Source organism: Syngnathoides biaculeatus, chromosome 19 (genome assembly GCF_019802595.1).
Source record: "Syngnathoides biaculeatus isolate LvHL_M chromosome 19, ASM1980259v1, whole genome shotgun sequence".
Lineage (NCBI taxonomy): Eukaryota > Metazoa > Chordata > Actinopteri > Syngnathiformes > Syngnathidae > Syngnathoides > Syngnathoides biaculeatus.
Genome location: NC_084658.1, coordinates 5,597,674 through 5,612,063, shown reverse-complemented (window position 1 = coordinate 5,612,063; position 14,390 = coordinate 5,597,674). Strand labels below are relative to the sequence as shown.

At 41.1% G+C, this 14,390-nt stretch overlaps 1 protein-coding gene and 1 non-coding gene across 5 annotated transcripts in view; both read left to right on the top strand.

The window, feature by feature from the left end:
• Window positions 1-14,390, top strand: part of ctnnd2a (catenin (cadherin-associated protein), delta 2a) — a 272,667-nt gene that overhangs the window by 73,031 nt on the left and 185,246 nt on the right. The gene's annotated exons all lie outside the window — the stretch shown is intronic.
• On the top strand, window positions 6,529-6,601 carry trnat-agu (transfer RNA threonine (anticodon AGU)). The gene has a single exon. It is a non-coding gene; the product is annotated as a tRNA-Thr (tRNA).

The window sequence follows — 14,390 nt, the reverse complement described above, 5'->3', positions numbered from 1 at the left end:
GATTTATTTGTGTAATACAGCTGCAAATAAGTATTTGAACACCTGAGAAAAACAGTGTTATTTGGTGCAGTACCTTTTGTTTGCAATTAACATTTCCCGTAGTTGTTCACCAGGTTTTCACACAGTGCAGGAGGAATTTTGGGCCAGTCCTCCACACAGATCTTCTCTAGATCAGACAGGTTTCTGAGCTGTTGCTGAGAAATGCAGAGTTTCAGCTCCCTCAGAAGATTTTCTATTGGGTTTACCTCTGGAGACTGACTAGGCCAGAACCTTGATATAGTTCTTACGGAGTCACACCTTGGTTTTCCTGGCGGTGTGCTTTGGGTCATTGTCATGTTGAAAGACCCACCTTCAATGCACCGACTGAGGGAAAGAGGTTGTTCCACCAAATTTCACAATACATGGCCGCGGTCATCCTCTCCTTAAGGCTCCATCACACCATGACGTTCTGGTCAACGTCCTCTGAACATTTCAATCGTTCTGTTTTGCAGCATTCTCAAAAACGGATGACACGTGGCGTGTGATTAATGTGTGTCTAACGCACGAAAAGCGTGTAACAGCAACCAAATAAGATACCCCTAAAAACCATTAGCATGTGCAAACGCGTCATTCGGGCACGACGAGCGATTTGTCAACGTAAGACGAGTGTGTTGAGCGTGTGACCAAAGGGTGAATAACGACAGAAAAGCGTTTTGCTGGCGTGTAACTTTTACAGTGGAACCGGCACTAAAACGTTGGAAAGTTCATACTCACTTCAGTTGTTGTCGTGAGTTAGAACAGTGAGCATTAAGCCGCCGAGAAGAAAAAAAGTTAGGGTGCGGACTTCAGCAACTAGCGATGCTAGTAAGAAAGCTAAGCCTCTTTCATCATGAGCAATGTGTTTGGAGGAAAAACAACAGCAGGAGGAAGAGCACGTCCGCGAAGTCACGCACCATGTGACACCCCCTAGGGACTGTAAACACCTTGCAAACCCCAGTGAGTACGGTCCAACAAAGAGACAAAAGAAGCAGAGAAAAGATTGCAGGATCCTGGACCGGGCTGTTGAGGATAGTCTGGAGTTTTTCCGTGAAAACAAACTGCTGCTTTCTGGATCTTCCATAGTAGGTGCTCTCTACTGTAGCTTAATATTAAATGGACCTTGCTTTTACAAAGCATCGGTTTATATACCCATATGCATGGAAGTTCGGGAAACGTTCGAATGACGATCAATGGACACCAAACGACATTCGTTTCACTTTGGTTACATGCTGTGTACATTAGGGGATTGTTCAGTGGGCGTTGACAGGTTGCCATTGAGTCGTTCACTGCAAAGCAAACGATTAAGTAACAACGAAGTAAAGGTAGAGCTACGAGTGACTAACGATAGGCAAACACGTGCAACGCTCGGCGAACCTTAGTAAAACGTTCCACAGATGTTCTTGAACGTTCTGCAGCGTTTAAAATTAAACGTTGATGAACGCTGGTCTCGGTGAGAACTTTTGTGCATGTTCAAAACTTTTTTTCCGGACCGGCGTTCTCCACCGATTCCCAGCGATCATTGACGTTCACTGGCGTGGAAACAACGCTACTCTGGAGCTATCTTGGCGACCATGGGTGACTACCAACGTTTCCTCAAACGCTATAGGATGCTGGCCAGAACGTCATGGTGTGACGGGGCCATTAATACAGTGCAGTCGTCCTGTCCCATGTACAGAAAATCACCCCCAAAGCATGATGCTACCACCCCCATGCTTCACAGTAGGGTTGGTGTTCTTGGTATGGAACTCATCATTCATCTTCCTCCAAACAGAGTTAGTGGAATTATGACCAAAAAGTTCCATTTTGGTCTCCACTGACCACAAATCTTTCTCCCATGTATCTCCCTCTGTATCATCCAAATGGTCATTGGCAAACTTAGTGTCATCCCCATAAACATTCTAAAATAGATATTGAAATGAAAAATACATATAACATTATTCACTTCAATGTCTATACAAAAAAATAAATATGAGTCGGGCAATATTACCCTATTGTTTCGAGTCATATTCAGATATGCAATCACGGCCAAACCGCCTCCCCGTCTGATCCACTTCCACGGCAGAGATGAGCCATCGCGGCCCGGCGCCGCGACGAGTCACGGCTTTGGCTGGGGTGGCTCATTTTTGCCGCCGAGGTGGCTTATCACAGCGCAGAGCCGGGCCACTTTACGCCGTTATCGCTCGTGGCTGAGTGCACCATAAACAATTGTTTATCGCTGCCACCATCGTCGGTGTTGTTCATCGTGGAAGACGGCGGCGGCTATGAACAATCTTGTCAGCAATGGCACACTCAGCCTCGTACAATGACAGCAACGCAAAAGCGGCCCGGCTCGGCACCTTGATAAGCCACCTCGACACCGAAGATGAGCCACCCCAACCAAAGCCGTGACCGGGTGACACGGCGCCGACGCACAGATTGACACATGAGGACACTTGTCATACGTACACGCATCTTTTGTTACATTATGAGGGACAGATTACGTGGTCTGCCCCAAACTATTTTTTTTTTTTTTTTTTGGGCATCCGGCGTAAAAATTGTGCCAAACATATATGTGCGTTCATCTGAGATGACACGCTGTGGCGACCCCGAAAGGGACAAGCCGAAAGATACTTACTTACTTTACACACACCTACCCGTCATTTGGAACCCATGAAGCTCTCGCCCTTTGCACCCGTGCAATCCATTTTTCAGGACCAACCGGGTCTCTTGCAAACTTATGAAGGGTAAATCCATCCTCCCGAGTGTTCAAGCAATGTCCAGCAATGTAACGAGCCGGTATTTTGGCGAGCAGGAAGGAACAACGAGCTACCTTCCTTGAGGTAAAACTAATCGAAACAAACGAGTCCATATGAGGGCGGTCCTGCCATGTACGTCACTTCCTGCTTCTTCTCAAACAAATCCCTTGAGAGGATTTTCATGGCAGGAGTTGCAAGAAGCTCTATACGTCAAAATCATGTTTTGTGGTGGAAAGAAAATGCATGGGTCCATGTCGGTTGCGTTTTTTCATTAATAACATACTAAAAATTATGCATTTGATGACAGTGGTCCTTTAAAATGGGCCTTGACTTGTGCTGCTTTAAGCAGGGGAACCTTCCGTGCCATGCATGATTTTAAACCATGATGTCTTAGTGTATTGAAGAAACTGTGGTCCCAGCTCTTTTCAGGTCATTGACCAAGTCCTTTCGTGTAGTCCTGGGCTGATTCTTCACCTTTCTAAGGATCATTGAGACCCCAGAAGGTGATGTCTTGCATGGGGCTCCACTCTGAATGAGATTGACCATCATGTTTCGCTTCTTCCATTTTCTTTCTGATGATTGCTTCATCAGTGGACCTTTTTTGACCAAACCACTTGGAAATTTCTCCATAGCCCTTTCCAGCCATATGGAGTTGTACAATTTTGTCTCTGGTGTCTTTGGACTGCTCTTTGGTCTTGGCCTTGTTAAAAGTTTGAGTCTTACTGATTGCATGGAGTGGACAGGTGTCTTTATGCAGCTTACGACCTCACACAGGTGCATCTGATTGAAGATCTGAGAGACAGGTGTTCAAATACTTATTTGCAGCTGTATCATAAACATAAATCATTACCAAATCATGCATTGTGATTTCTGGATTTTTCAGACCCCTCCATGATTTCTAAGTGGGAGAACTTGCAATATTGCAAATACTTATTTTCTTCACTGTATATTTTTACTTGTAAGCGTGTGTGTGTGTGTATGTGTGTGTGTGCTAGTTGAGAAGTCATAGTTGTTGTTTGTCTGTTCTCAAATTTGTTGTCAGAAGGTTAAGCTCTCTATCTCCAAGGTCGTTTTTCTATTTATTTTACAAGTCAAAAACATCTGGGGTTTTTAACTAGTGTGAATAAAAATAAGTGAAAGCGATTTATTTTAAATTTTTCATTTTAGTTTGGAATAGTAAAACATTTTTGGTAAAATTTAAAATTCCAGGAAATGTAGGTTGGAGCAGCAGTAAATAAATATATTTTCCAGCTGATTTTATAATAGGTTTCACATTTTAGTGGTCACTCATGCAAATGAAAACAACATTCAAAAAGTTGATTCAATCTCAGTTTTTATATGCGTAGGACAGTTTTAAAGTGTAACATCATTGACATTTCTAGTTTTATTACACATTTTGATGCTAAATGTAATGAGTGGTACACATTTATCCTATGATAATAATTCGCACTTAATACCATCATGTTAGCTACATAATGAGAGGGTAAGGATTTTTTTTTTCCAGATATATAGATAATGATCAGCTTTTTCTATAGATATAGGTATATCTGTTTGCATTTACTATTGTGTCAATTCACTTGATGGTGAATGGGCCACACACACACACACACACACACACACACACACACACACACACACAAACACAAAGCCCTCTTTTTGAATTGTGAATGCTTTATTTAAATAGTGTGAATGAACTGTAAAGAATGGAGCTGGCAGAGATGCTTGTTAAGCCCTTTACTGATCATAGAAAGCTGTGCCGAAGGGCCCGTCTGCGATTCTATCATTCTCATGGCTGTCGCTCCCGTTTAGGCTTTGGGACCTGTATAAATGTGTCGAACACACACGCACGCACCCGCAAAGACTCGTGAATGCATGCACAGACGGTCTCGTCTGACACAGCAAACATGGAGAAGTTTCAAATACATGCAGTATATGCTTGCAATCGGCAGTTTAGCAAGATTCGAGTTGACTCAGAGGGCAAAGCAGGTTGCAAGCTCGCAGTTACCTTGAGAATTATAAAGATACATGCACACGATCAATCTTAAGCCTGCATAGTCAGTGACCTCGTCTTTTCAATGCTAGCAGTCCTATGTTTTTTTCTATCCCTCCTGCTTGAAAGGAAACATTTCCAAAAATGTTTTTTTTCATTGGGTTCTCTATTTGATTCTCTTAACCAACGAATTGGTCAAGTGCCGCTTTTATACTGGAGACAAGTTAACGACGGCCTTCGAGCACCCTCAACCTGCATTTTCTTGCCTTGATGCCTCTCAGTCACGATCTCTCTCCAACTTGTTTACTTTGAAAGTCTTTTCATTTGTATGCCTTTTGTGTACTAGGTGGTATGTGTGTTTTTGTCTGTGCATGCAATGGTGTGCATGTCCCCGACTTGGCTTATTTATCAAAACGAGTGCTTGTGATGGCTGGTGGATAGATGACCTTTGGGGCCTCCCTAAGGTCCTGTCATACATGTGGTGGGAAGGAGGTTCCTGGGCTATTAATATTTACTCCGCCATGTTTCACGTATAAGTTCTTTTTTGGGCAATTCCATGCTTTGCAGACTGTATCACAACTGGCAGCAGTCTCATACAGCCACAGACTGCTTTCATATGTACAGCCATGATCCTTCATGTAAAATAAGTAAAATCCATAATGCTCAAAGGTGAGCTGCCCAATAAATGTTAAAACAAGTGTTTAGATATTCACTTTTACTCAACTCCATTTTCCCCATTTGGTCTGAAAAATCCTAAAGTGCAGCTCTATTTCTAATCTGCAGAGCACCACTGCTCTTGACGAATGAATATCCATAAATTGTGGATGATTAATACCAATCTAAAACGTTGAGATATTTTTTTACTCCAACCTTGGTTCTGTATGATGGATAAGATTAACTCAACCTGACTTATTTTGCTATCCTACTCACCCATATACTTATCCATCTAACCTATTCTTTTACTTATCCTACACACTGAACCAAACTCCTTTCAAGCTAGTATAAATCTTACCCACCTGTCTAAACCCCTGTTACCTGTTAGGGGTGTGGGTTGATTGATGAAATTGATTAATTGCAAGTTTGGTCAGATTTTTTTATTTAAAAACGTTTTATTTCACACCTTCTATATTTTATGGATCGTCTTTGCTGAGGTGCAATGCTATCATAGTAATGAGAGAAAACAAGGAGGTGCTGGTTTAAAACTGTTTTGTCAGGCATTTTAGAGATGGTTTGGGTTTGCACTTTCATCAAATGAAGTAAAAAAAACAACCAAAAAACAGCCTGCTGCCATGCACATTTAAATGTTTTTGCAACCAAAGGGAGTACCACAATCACCTTTTTCAACATTTGTAACAGATTGGAAGAAATGCTGTTCTGTCCACGACTTGCAGAAACTAAATCAAATTAAAACAAAAGCTTAAATGGAATCGTTTTCACTCACTTATTTTTTTGCGTATGTCAAGGAGGGATCCCGGTGAAAGGCAATCATGGAGTCAAAACACCTCGTTATCAAAGACATGATGAGTCAAATTTAGGTGAATGTTTTGTCCATATTCACTGAAGGATTTATTCATTTTGAATAACATTTTCAAAGAAAAGTCTGAACCATCAAAGTCATCCGGACTGCCGTTGGCCTACTGGGGAGCAAGCAGCAAACTAGCTGGTTAACACACCCGGCCACCATCCTCACCGTTTCTTGCTCATTTTGCTTTTGTGTTTCAACTCCTGACACAAATCCCCATAGCTTTACTATTTTAAGACCATATTACCAATATAAGATTTTGAGGCCCCATAGCTCAGTGGTTAGAGCATTGGTTGAGTAAACCAAGGGTCGTGAGTTCATATCTCACTGGGGTCTCCACTTCCCCTGAGGGGTTGCCTCAGGAATGGCATCCGGCGTAAAAAAACTGTGCCAAACAAATATGAGCGTTTCATCTGAGATGACATGCTGTGGCGAGCCCTACTGGGACCAGCCTCAACAATATAAGATTTTGTCAACAGTTTGATATCATGACATCATCATTATCAACATGGGAATCGTGGTCATGGGGTGTGAGCAGGGGGTTATGTTAATGTAAGATGCTGCTAACTACAAAGTTTGCCTTCGTAAACTTAATTTGTCATACTTTTCCCATTTCACTCATAACACACACTGTATGTGAATTTTTTTCCCCAAACTGTTATGCAGCTAAGCAGCACTGTAAAGAACTTTTCATTTAACCATTTTCTGTACATCTTATCTTCACTATGGTGATGGATATGCTGGAGCCCATATTAGGGCAAGAGGTAGGGTGCACCCTGAAGTGGTCGCCAGCCAATGGCAGGACATGTATAACCAAACAAACCTGTGCAGTCACATTCACACCGAGGGAGAATTTAGAGTCTTCAATCTCAACCTACAACGCATGTTTTGGGGATGGGAAGAAACCGGAGTGCTGGAATACTAAAACCCTAGTAACAGTATCAGAATACATTTTTAAAGTAACCCTCCAAGCATCGGGAACAGAACTTCAGGGCATGCCTAAAGCAAGATCTTGTAGACATTCCTATTTTCCTTGCCACAAGTATGTGTGTAAGAGGCACAGTGCCACAATTTTTTTCTCTTGCGGTCCTAAGAGGGTTTTGACTGATACATGGGAGGGCTGAGAAATTAATTGATATTCATGACTTCAGTTACTATAAAATAGGCAATTTCAGTCATTTTTATTCCCCATAACAACTACGAAGTAAGTCGTGATCCTGCTGTCCAACTTTAGTTGATAACATTAAAGAAAAACCCGCTTTGGTTCTTTGAAAGTAGACTGCTCTGGTGCTCCTTCAGAACCATGCTCATTTTTTTGAACTACCCCTCCATTTTATCCCCCGAGGAGACTGAATTTTAATTTTTATTTTCTACCTGCACTCTGTTTTACCTTGTCACAAAATGATCTATTGTTGCATCAAAGTGTAGGAACGGAACTGAAATTTTCAATGTTTTTTTTAAATTTATAAATATATAATAAAATGCTAACCTGGGCTGCAAGGATTTCTGACAGTGGGATGAGCACCCCATAGGCCCGGTGTGGCGTATTCCGTTGTGTGTAAGATGTATTTTTGCTGACATTTTCAAGCACAAAGGTTAGTTTTATTCATATTACCTTTAGTGACATTTGTGTTGAGGTACATGGATCCCAAGGAGAACAATCGTGTTAATTTGATGATATCGAATTCATCAAATTTATTTTCACTCTGTATGTGAAGAAAATATTAATCCTATTCTTTCTTTTGATACTAGTTAATGATGGAAAAACGGTATAAAACCCGGCATTGTGATAACCCGTATTGCGGGAAAGGAAAATTGGAAATCAATTGCAATAAGTCTGTAAAACTCTAAATATTATCTTCTCTGCCTTCCTAGCTACGAATATACCAGCAGTCACCCTTGTTACCCCATTTTTACACATTTAACTTAGTTCCATACTCAATATTTGCCAATACATTTACCTATCCATCCAAAGAGCTATCAATTTATATGCTTGGCTGCCACCCTTCCAATCCTACCTTTATATTTCCTTACCTAAATATCTTCTGATACCCCCACCGCTTTACTCATCTCTCCTTCTTGCCTATATAAATCAGTCACAGACACGCACGCACCTACGGTCACACAGACACACAACACACACACAGAATTGGGCACATGTGGAGCCGCAATGGCATTTAGGCGATGACATTTTTCAAATGACATTTTGTCTGCGGCCAAATCCATACTCGGGGAGCATGAACCGTCATGCTGCCATGAAACACTGATGTACATCTGCACGTGAATGCTCCACCCCCGGCCCCATTCCCCCGCTTTAGACCAGGGGCTACAGACCCTGATCGATTACTCCCTAATCCAGTGTAGAGATTTCTCAAACCTTTCAAAACACAATTCCACTGATCGTGCAATCTGAAGAGTTTTCAACTTGGTGGGACCTCACTGTCCTTTTTATCTGCGGACTTCTCTCATGACTGTTGCTTTTTACTTTTTTTGCTCCATATAAACCATTTCATTTAATCAATATGTGGCATCTGGCGATTAAAAACCTTTCCCATTATTTTTTTGCAAGTTTGTTATGGTTGCAGAAGACAAATGACACAACTTAATATAATTAAATCAGTCTATTGAGTAAAGACCAAGACCCATCAATGGATTGGACATCAAATACAAACAATAAATTAGATGACACTTGACATGATGCTCTTTGAGATCACCCAATTGGCCAATAGATCGCAGGCAATAAATGTATCCACACTTTATTAGTAGGCTTTTACTGGATTTACCAATATACAAATCATACCTTAGTATTAGCTGCAATTGTCATATAAAACCTGAAAGATGAACAATACATAGTTCTACTGCCTGCATAGTAGCTATGCTAGCTACTTACTAACAAATATGAGGTCTGAGCTATATATTGGGGAAAATACTGTATGAGAAACTTCTCTGATAGCTGCAAATGCAGACCACTAGTCACAAAAGTGCAGCTGATTTTGTGGTCTATGATTATGCTCATCCAGTTTTAATAACGAGCTATCTCTATATGTGTACCATTAACAGCCAATTTTCAATAATGACCAGTAGTTGTATAATCTATCAGAAGTGAAATACTTTGGAACGTTTTCGAGTGCATTCCCAGAGAGAGAGTTTTGAGATTGTTTCGTGACCTGCATGTCAAATCTGCACAGTCTGTTACCGAAGATAGATAATCACAGATGATTTAATCACTAAAGCACCTCACCAACACTCTCACTCAATCATGCATGCAAAAGCCATTTAGAAAATGGACGAACGAGATAAATGCTGTGAATAAAAGCTGCTGCTCATTTAAGGTGCTGCCATTTAAAAGTCCCTTTTGTTTACACATATCTGTTTAAGTGCAACTACATGATGTTATGAATCAGATTGTACTGAAGGTTAAAAACCTTGCCTTTCCCTGATCTTCAGTTTGTTTTGTAACACTGAAGTACATGCAAACTGCATGCTTCAAAGAAAATCAATAATAAATAATTCCAAGCACTTTTATCCAAATATTTGTCATACATAAAAGAATTGATTTGACATGACATGGGATTCGACAAAGTAGACAATTTGAATATTTTGAGCCAACGTTTTATTTCCAGATTGCAAAAAGTACACAGTCATCCTTTTTTTCTGTGCCTTTATTGACTTAACAAAATAAACATCATGTCACTTTTAAAGCTGAAGGCCATATTAAATTCAGAGCATTTACATTTTTACGGGATTGTGCATGTAACCAGCGACACCAAAACCCTCATAAAGATAGAGGAATCTCCGGCTGCACCTATATCTTCTTTTGGCAAGGCTCACGGTTTCCTATTTATAGTTGTCAAATGCATCCAATTGTACACACACACACACACACACACACACACACACACACACACACCACACACACACACACACACACACACACACACACACACACATGTGCACACTCACATGCAGGAAAGGCAGGCAGGACCATGGATGACAGCAGTCAGAACGTATGGAGAGACAAAGGGAGATGTTTCCATTTTGCACACTAAGATCCTCAATAATTTAATGACCTGTCAGAGTATTGCCACGTTTGTGTGTTGAATAGATATAATGGATATACAACTGTTATGGGCCAGCTGCTCGCAGACTTGCATCACAAATCCCTGCTTTTTCAAAGATATGCAGTACTTCAATTTGATGCCTTTAAAAGTGGTGTCGAACTGAACAAATTACTAGTTATAGAAGTCTAAAAAAGTATTGTTGTGTGCTTACAGGAAAACTGTGCTATAGTCTACCTCCTCGCGTCAGGAGAAGTGGAGGTAAAATATATTTCAGATGCTATAATTGGCTACAGAGCTGTCCTCTGTACAAGACAAAATTTAAAGGAGCTTCAGTGAAGATGCCTGAAAGAGTCACCACACATCATCCTCCCAAAATGTGATGAAGCTCCATCTATTTCAAACATGTGCTCTAAGGCTGCTTTCTGTAACAGCGCCTCGGAGTTAAATAAGCAACAGCTATCCCCAAAACAGAACTGACAGGGTTCTCGATGGGGATTTTTGCAAAGTCGCTATTTGTATACATCAGCATGTCCGTTCACAGCCCAAAGTCGCTTACTTTTTAAAGAAGCTGTTTTAGCTTTCTTGTCGAGAAGGATTTTGTTTCTTTGTACTTCAGATAATTTCACATCGTAGAAAGTGTGAGATGCTGTCACATCAGGTATACCTGCACCTGCTCAATTCTAGCAGTGGGGAATTGGGAAGGACTTATTGAAGCATGCCGGAAGCTGGGTGCTTACTTTCCCTTTTATTGAAGAGAATCTGAGTTGGGTTGTTTGTGGGGTGGTGGCTCCGTGCTAGTTCAGTCTCATTAAAACTAAGATGAAAGATTATATATAAGTCGTCAAGATGTTCAGTATGCTTTACATGTTCTGGTGTAGATTTTTCTCAAACACGCTAATCATTAATGAGCATCCTTTCAATATTTAATAAATATGTCTATTTTTTTTACATTGATGTAACAGTTTACTTCCTTCTTTAAGTTTTTAAACAGAATTCTTTTGCTATTTTGCTGAACATGACCCATAGAATTCATCATCATCCATGTTTTTCCTACTTTCCAAGTCTTAGTGGTAAAAAGTCCTGCCCTGTTTTGAGCTAAAGTGTCTTAAATTCTGTGAGTTCTTATTTTGGATTGTGCGAGAAACAAAGTACAATGTCATATTGGGCTAAATCAAATTCTCCAGTTGCTGTTGTTGGGTGTTGCTTCTATCAATTGTCAGTCGGTCTAACCTAAATACATTTTTTTAATGCCATTCACAGATTTATTGACTGATTAATGGAAAACATATCTATCCGTCCATCCATCCATTTTTTTCCCCCTACTTATCCTCACAAGGCTCGCGGGAGTGCTGGAGCCTATCCCAGCAATGGTTGGGCAGGAAACAGGGTACACCCAGAACTGGTTGCCAGCCAATCGCAGGACATATGGAGACAGACTACAGTCGCACTCAGAATCACACCTAGAGGCAATTTAGAGTCTACAGTGAATGCATGTTTTTGGCATGTGAGAGAAAACCGGAGGGCCTGGAGAAAACGGGGGGCACGAGGACAATATGCAAACTCCATACAGGTGTGGCCAGGATGTCAACCCTGGTCCTCAGAACTGTGAGAGAAAAAACCTCGTTGCCGAGCCACTGCACCGTGCCGACCCATCTATTTTATATCAATATTAAATTCCTCTTTACAAGCCCAGCATTCACAGATGAAGCTATTTTCATTCGACAACATCCCATGTCCTAAACTCCCTTATCCAAGCAAGGACAACTTCCCAGAAAACCAATTTGGTTATCTAAAATTTAAAGTAGAATACTTACATATATAATCAAGGTTAAATAGCCAGCGACATGTTCTCTAATAGATGTTGTGCCTCGGTTATTGCAGGGTGTAGATTCCAGACCTGCGTCTAAAAAGTGGATGATGATTTTTAAGAAATTTACAAAACATGATGAAAAATACAGTCACAGTGACTTCAGTGAGAAGTCATATGTTTGTGGTCCTTTCTTTTTTCAGTCATCCCATCCCCTCTCTATCTTGAATTTATAGAAAGGGAGTATCAAGTTTCCTCCCGTTGGCCATCATCTCATGTGACTTTCATCACCACAGTCACCTCACTGTCCTCGCCTCCAGGTATTGGCCGACCCACCCTGCTCGGCTTTTCACTCATTAAAGTGGTGGCGAGCGCCAAAGGAGGGGCACGAATAAGTCTCTGAAATTTAAAACCCTTGAAAAAAAAAAACAACAATGACGTATGTGCGGGGTGTTCAGTATGCATGGGTGTGACAGAGGAGAGCGCTGTGACCTTTTCACCAGCTTGCATTCACGCGGCCTTTACCCCACTCCTTTTTTTCCACTCATTTTTTTTCCCTCTGGTGATTGAGGATGGAGATGGAAGGGTTGAGTGAGGGAGCATCACGTCTCAAAGAGAAGGTCACAGCTCTGTTTGATAGCCTTTTGTCTCCCATCCAAAAACAGCCGCGCTAATAGCTATCCATAGGCCACTTTAAAATGATTGGGCCTTATCTTCAGACACACACAGAGACCATCAAGCAGAGACGCAATGCAATGTTTTTATGGTTGCTAGCAGGATCATTTGTCTCCAGTGTGGAAAGAGCCACATTGTTTTTTTTTTTTTTTATACTAACAAAGTGAGAGGGCATGGCTGCTATTTATCCCATTCAAAGCTCTGATAGCTGCACCACGGCTATTGAACAAACAAGACTCTCCAACAAACATCAGGATAGGAGGTGGAGGTGATCAAGGTTTGCCACTTTTTGGTGGGCATGGTAAAGCAGAGTACACACATGCCATTCAGACCATAATAATGTGCGCAGTTTTTTTTTTTTTCAACCAGTCAGCAAAACCTTAATTTCTCCCACATCTCTAACATGAATGTCTATGTTACTCAGTTTGTTGAACGTTTTTTTTTTTTTTTTTTAACTCTCTCGCTACACTGATGTTGCATTTTATTTTCACAAGATCCTGACTGCGGATAGTATGGGAGAGAGTGACACCCTGGTTAGTTCAGCTTTATGCTAAGTGAAGCTCATCTAAACATTAAACTTTTATCAACTCCATTAGATACAATTGTAAAGTTCCTTGTGATGACTCCTTTTGGGCTACTTCTTCTGGAAGTCAAAACGCTTTCCATTTTATTTGTGCAACTCGTCAGCACCACAACTAATAACAACACTAATTTGAGGAAGAATAGATCCTAACTCTCTTTTTATTGTGAGTGACAGCAACCAAACTTCCATGTTACAGTCGAAACTATATTTCATTTTATGTACACATTACAGTATTGTACGGCATGGTATGTGGTAAATAACTGCAATTGAGCGCAATGTACTGTGATATATTTTCCCAGCGTGCATTGTAATATTCATGGCTCCACAGAGTTTAAGCATTTCGGTGGAAATAAGATGCGTACAGTACATCAGAGACATATGTAAGAAAATACTTTAACACAAGAAACAGTGCAATGCAGTGCACTGTTGCAGAAAGTCATTGTTGTATATGCTTATAGTAGATACTGTAGTACATGTCTGTTTGGGGCAGCACGGTGGAGCAGCTGTAAAACGGTGGCCTCACAGTTCTGAGAACCCGGGTTCAATCCTGGCCCTCCCTGTGTGGAATTTGCATGTTGTCCCTGTGTCTGCGTGGGTTTTCTCCAGGCACTCCAGTTTTCTTCCACATCCCAAAAGCATGCAACATTAATTGGCCACTCTAAATTGCCCCTAGGTGTGATTGAGAGTGCGGCTGTTTGTCTCCATGTCCCCTGCGAGTGGCTGGGAACCAGTTAAGGGTGTACCCTGCCTCCTGCCCGATGAGAGCTGGGATAGGCTCCAGCACTCCCTGCGACCCTTGTAAGGATAAGTGGCTAAGAAAATGGATGGATGTCGGTTTGGTAGTAGAAGTATATTAGCATTTTGGAAGAACATCATTGTAGACGAGACGGGAGCTAATTGCTGCTTTTGCAGAATGTCACCTGAATTTCCATAATTCTTGCTTTTTTTTGCATTTTGATACCTAGAGGATTTGCCGTTGTGGCAAAGAAGACGACAAAG